This window comes from Buteo buteo, chromosome 1 (assembly GCF_964188355.1).
Source record: "Buteo buteo chromosome 1, bButBut1.hap1.1, whole genome shotgun sequence".
Classification (NCBI taxonomy): Eukaryota; Metazoa; Chordata; class Aves; order Accipitriformes; family Accipitridae; genus Buteo; species Buteo buteo.
Window position 1 is genome coordinate 81,124,418 of NC_134171.1, and position 6,668 is coordinate 81,131,085.

The window sequence follows — 6,668 nt, forward strand, 5'->3', positions numbered from 1 at the left end:
AAGGGAAGGAACATCCTGTGAGGAAGCTTGCCACTTTTAAACTGGAATTAATGAGATTTATTCTTTACTGTCTAGTTTCATGTGTAATACTTTGCATTTTTAGAGCTGCGATGTTAAAATGCTAACATGTCACCAGTGTCCATGCTTTGGAACACGTTAGCTTTGCACAACTGCTTTACTTCATTTCGCAGCATTACATATGATTCAAAATGCCAGTGTTTTAAAGTATTTTTGCCATAAAATTTTAGTATTTTGTATCAGTTGGGATTTTGGAACAAATTTGGAATAATAGACTGCAGAAGTGCATTCAATATTAATACAGTGAACTGAAGTCTGGATATAGTTGAGGAAAATAAATGGTATAATTCTCAATTGCATGTTCCTGGCACTGGAACCCAGTACGTTTCAGAATCTCCACAGCATAAATTTGACCTTTGAAGAAAGAAGACTTCTTGTGTTGACACTGAGAATTTATTTGGATGTTAAATAACTTCACACAGTTTTCCACATATGGCTGATTTGAGGGGAATGAAGTAGAAGACTGATTGTGTATTGCTTCCTCTTAGAAGCATTTCAAGAGTTTCTGCGTTATTTTTATGTTTAATATAACTACAAAAATCTTGTCATTATGATGTATGTAATCAATTATTTATGTGTGTGTTGGTTTTGGGGGTTTTGTTTGGTTTTTTTAAAGTAAAAATTCCTAGTGTCACAAAATTTTAAATGAAAAAGTATGTTACAGAAATATCCTTTGAGGTGAGGGGTACCAGCACAATGTTCGTATTAATAATGAAGATCAGATTTTTGCAAATATAGGGTAACACCATGAAATTCAATGCTTAACACTGCAGTCAGCTAGTTTATTCTTTGAATTGCCTGTATTCAAGAGAAATTTTCTTCCTTTACAAATTTTTCTTCATTCACTAAGACAAATTAAAGTTCTTCCAGTTTTGCATGTTCCTCATTCCTATTGTAGCTTTCATTTCAGGCCCAGATTCAGCGTAGGGTGATGGTCAGTACCACAATCAATTGCTTGTGATGTACCATCAGTTCCTGAAACTGGAGGGAGGTGCAAGGCATCGCACAAGGTGGAAAACATTTTGGCAGCATTTTTTTTCTGTCTGGCAGTTGGAGTTGGTATTAATGCAGGAGGCATGCAAACATGGCAGAACAAAGGGAGGTGATGCCCTCTCCCCTTCCCTTCTTGTCACACTCAGCAGAGGTTCTGGCGGAAGACTGCAGGATTAGCTTTATGGTCCTCCTTTATCATCACAACCTGGGACTGACTACCTGCAGTTTAGGAACTTCAAAATCATGCAGAAGGATACCTTTTTTGCCTTCACTATACAGTACTGAGACCCACAGATAAGACTGTTTTTGCTTTCTTAGGTGGGTCATTTTTTAATTGATTATTTGGGGGAAGGGGGAAGCACGTTAGCCAGCTGATCCTATTGTGGCAGTGGTTGCTGTACAATATTCAGAAGCAGAAGATGCACCTAATACCCTTTGTAGCTGGGTTGTGCTCACACCTGTCCCCCAATATTAGCTTATTTTTAAGTCATTCATCTGCGTGGTCTATGACACAGGGTTAAGAACACTAATGGAACATACACACTGATAGACTTTGAAACTGTCTTGGTTGATAAAAAGATTTTTACTTCCTGCTAATGATAATGACAATAAAATGAGGCAGGGATAACTGGTGATGAATTCAGGGCAGTAAAGAAGGAAGGGAAACATAGTATGTCTGTAGCGTTGCTTTAGGTGGAGAGGTGTGGTGCCATAGAGTGGTATTATTTGACCCTGCTATCTCTGGGCTTTTGGGAGGGGTGGTTTTGGTATCAGATATTAGAAAAGGTTTGCTTTCACCATTTGTCTCTCTGCATCCATGCCGCCACCCCCTGAAATTTTCATGGTACCGTTGATTCTGTGAAGTCATACTTCATTTATATTAAGAATGTTGCAAAGTAGCAAAGAACTAATAATGCTAAGTGGTACACAGTGTCACTGGCAGTGGAACAACATGTGTGTCTATTCTGTCCCTCTCATACTTACTCGTAAGTAAACTAAGTGGGAGCTGTGCATGTATATCCTCTTTTTTCAGTGAATGCTGATTTAGTGGTAGTACCTTCCATCTGCTGATCAGTATGGTTTCGGTAGGTCATTTAAGCTTTGTTAGTCTAAAAGAGATTCTGAAAGTTGTATCATTGCCAAAGTGTATGTTAAATAGTATTACTTTTGCTCAAAGTATTTAGATATCTTGCAGAACACTTGTGAACTGTTAGATTTTTCTTCTAGACACCATCATAATGTGCCCTTGTTTCAAAACTGTCTGTGAGGTGATCTGGCATGCCATTGTTGTTCTGTCAGAAATGTTTCAGTTCATATGGGTCTGGAGCTTTACTTAAGTGTGCATTTGAGCCTGGCACTAATCCCTATTTATTTGTTGATTTGGCAAAGAAGTGCCTTGCCTCATTTCTTAAATGACAGGACATGGACTTATAGGCACTTGCTTGTTTAAATGAGAGAGACTGACTGTGTGACAGGGCGCTTGAAGAGGCACAGCCTGCTTGGCAACAGAGGGAAGTGGGGAATAGAATAGGGATGTTGTGGTATTTCTTGCTTTTCAGGATATGCATTACAGTTCAGCAGTGATGGTCTTTAATGTGGGGTTGTCTAGCCTGCCTGACAGTTGGCGTCAAAGGGAAGAGGTAAGAATCATGTAGTTTTTAAGGAAGTTTCTCTTAACCAGACATGTTTTAGTTGAGTCTAGTTTAATGTTCCCTTAGTAAAGCCAAAGATTTCTAGTAGCTAGACAGTGTGAACAGTTAGCAAATTTGAACTCGAGGACCATGACGAGGGTGCAGTGACAGATAGTGTGAAGTTAAGTGTTAGAAATTTTAATCATAGGTGACTGCTCTGACTCCTGAGACAATATCATGTGTAGTAAATATAAAGAAAAGTGATTCAGAGCAGGTGTAGATATATCCCCACTGATTCAGTGACGATACGCTAGTTAATATTAGCTGAACATCTGGGACTTGGTTTTGGGATTGAGGCAAAGAAAGATTCTATTATTTCTGAATAGCAGGATAATCCAGGCTGGTGTTCCTGATCTCTCTCTCCATTGTCTGAGCTTACCACTGTGGATTCCAGTTTGCCAGATCATTGTGTTAGTATGCTTTTTCTCAATTTCCACCTAAACCAGTTTTTTTTTTTTCTTGCCAGCCTCTTGATACATTTAAATCTTCTTTCTTCTTCTAATCTTCTATTACATTTTTTTTTATTAGTGTGAGTTCATTCTAGCTTTCCTAGTTGTTTCTTGGCCCTCTTGTTTCTTTACTTTCTTTACATATCCACCTCACCATTTAATTCTATCCCACGATGAGAAACATCATTTGTTGAGGTGCTGTATACAAGGACAACACTTGAATAAAAGCATATGCTAGATGTAATAAATTTCAGTTCAGCCATAGTGTATTACCATGGCTAGCAAGGCAGCAATTATTACTGTAGACTTTTCCAGACTTTTCAAAATAGTTGTCTTGTAGTTCACTCTAATTCTTAATTGTGGATCTTATTGTAAGGTCATTATACAGTGTTTCAGCACCTGCTATAGGACCACTTGATTCCTGGCTAGGGGCTCTGGCCAGTAACCCCAAATATGTAACAGAAAACCGGTATCACTGTCAGTGTGCAGTAGTAATGGAACAGCTTGCCTTACCATCTGCTGAGTTTTGTAGTATGTATTTAAACTGCCCTGTTATTATGAGACAGGTAGCAGGGGACTGGCCCTCTTAAGAGCGAGGAAAGGCACTCTGAAATTACAAGCCTTTGAGACAGTTATTTTCAAAAGATTGTAATGTTTTCTTTCCTCTGTCCTCTGTGAAGTCCAATTAGCCTTGTCTTTGTGATCTAAAGTCAAGTAGTGTGTTGAAGGCTATTAAAAACTTGGGTAGAGACATAGATAAAATAATAGGGCACCAAGTACGTTTTGACCCAGCTACGTGGCTATCTATATCCAAGGTATGTAGTTGAGAACTCATAGACAAATGTATATCTGGAAAGCAGTTTAATCTGTAACTGATATGATGAAATACTTCAGTGGACAACAGAAGTCTGAATCCTTTTAACATGTCAAAACAAACTTAGTGCATTGGGAGTATTCCTACTTCTTCCACCCTGCAAAGATCTAGAATATTGCTGAAATGGCTGCAGAAAAAAAGCTACAGTCATATCCTGACAAAAAACCATTGTCTATTAATGAGTAGGTTCAAACTCCTTCCTTTGTTTAATATTAAGCAAATTGGTAGTTACCTATAAAAAGTCCTAGACAAAAATGGACCTTGGTATGTGGGATGTTGTGGCCTGGCTTTCTTGGTCATGATTTTCTTCAGCAGTCTCTGTAAACAGTTTTGGGACCTGGATTAAATGACTAAAGATTACTAACTCAGGAAATCTTTCTTTCATCACTGCAGTCTCTCAAAACAGCCTTACTCTCCATGGAAAATTCACAGCTGTTCATATAACAGCCATGTGTTAAGCCCCAAAGGTGTTTTTTTAAATTGTAACTCCTTAAAGTATAATAGCATATTTTTTCTGGCAGTACTAGTATATGTATTTTTTTTGCATGAAGTACACAGCTGTCAAAGTTTCTTTTAATTTGATGTACTGTCCAAATAAATGTAACATTTTAGTCCTTGAAATGGTTAATTTTTTTTCTGCATTTATTTCAGTGTGAGCTTACTGTCTCTTGTCAGTTTGCAGTGAGTTCTGAAATGACCTGCTAAGCAAATAGGTAGCTGTCTCTGAAGCAGAATACTTGGGAATAAGTTTCGACATTCTGTCTGCTACCTGGTATTAGCTGTCTTGTGGCAAATAGTAGTTTTAGTAGTATTAAACACATAGGAGATAATCTTCAAGAAACAATTATAATAAAGTATCTTGCACATTCCCTTTGAGAAAGTACCTTACTGATAGCATTTATCTGGGTAAGGTTAGTGTAAAAGTGTGAGTTCAGCAATGGTCTCCTTTGACATTCTGATGTGTGCTTAAAATGACACTGAAATACCATCACTGTCTTCCTTATTGCTAGCTAATAGTTTTGGTGATGTTTTAGATACTGTCTCTCTATAAGTAACATCTTCAGGAGACCTCAAGTAGAAAATTGGACTAATGTTCTACTAAGACTTCCCAAACCTCTGACTGGTGGTGTTTTAGTCTCTTATTCCAGCCTAACCCATTACCATCGTCACTTGAGATTCGTAGACAAAATAATTTGTATGATCACTTTAATCCATTGAATATATATGTAGGCTGAGGGTGAAGGGATAGGCAGCATGCTTGTTAGTGTTGCTTCAGTAAATGTTTTAATAATGTTCCAAACTGTAATTTTGTTCAAATTGTGCATTGTAGAGAAAATTAAATCAGGTTTCATTCTTTTATAATGCACTAAGCTAGTTACACCTAGTACCTTGTGAGAGAAGCTGTATAATGGTTACACTGTAAGAGAAACTCATTCCACTATCATTCATCTTTCTTTCTTTTTTAATATGCTCAGTGGGACACTGCACCTCACTTAGGCAGGAAAAGCAGCAATGAACATGGCAGAGCAAAAAAAGTCAGCAATTTCTTCATCTCATGTGCATTCATTATAAAATCAATACAAATATAAGTGCTGGTATTTGAAAGGCAGTGAAGCAAGTATGAAGGGATCTGAGGAGTATAGTAGTTCTGCTGAATTTTCTTTCATTTGTATTTTAATGACAACTTTGTGCAACCATTTTAATATGGGTCCATCCCAAAATAGACACCGAGAATAGCCATTGTTACAGAAATAATTTCACCTAGAGGAAGGATAGAGTTTAAAATATCTATAATGCAGAGATCATAACAGAGCAAATGCTGACTCTCCTGTAAAATGCCAGGTAACTTTAGTATCTATAATAAGCAGAATTTATTTAGGGACAATGAAAGGCAAATATTAACCTTGACAAATGAGATGTCAAGAAGACAGGACTTAACACAGAATTGAAATGGCAAAATGCTACCTTTCTTTTATGGTATTCCAATCCTGAAGGGAGAAGCAATTGATTACAAAGTTTTGAGCTTTTGTCAACTCAGTAATGTTCTAATTAATCAAAACAATTTCTAGTCCTTAGGTAGGTTTTTCATATGAATATAGTTTGTCCCTCCAACTCACATATTTCTAGCATATAGTCTACTTGGATGTTGTTTCTACTTAGGTATTATCAATTGTTCTGAGAGATTTCTCATTTGTTACTTGATTTATGATAGTATAGCGGACAGTCTAATTGACACTGAACAAACTTTTTGAACGATTGTGAAGTAGCACTACTGATTTTATAAAGTCATAAAACTGACATAAAATATTCATCTTTTCTCTTGTTATTGGCCTTATCTCTTGAATATAAAACACACATTCTTAGCTTTATCTGCTAGTAAAAATGTTATGCTGTTATACTAGAAATTCAAGTTAGTAAAACCCTGTGTCAAACAACTTCAGAGAGAAAAGGCCTTTGTTTGTAACGAAATGCCAATGAATATTTGCTTTCATTTGCAGTCAGTTCAGGTGCCTGTATAATTTTGATGGAGTTCCATTTATTCAAAAGGAAGAGCTTTTTCACAGTTTATGCCAAGGACTTTAT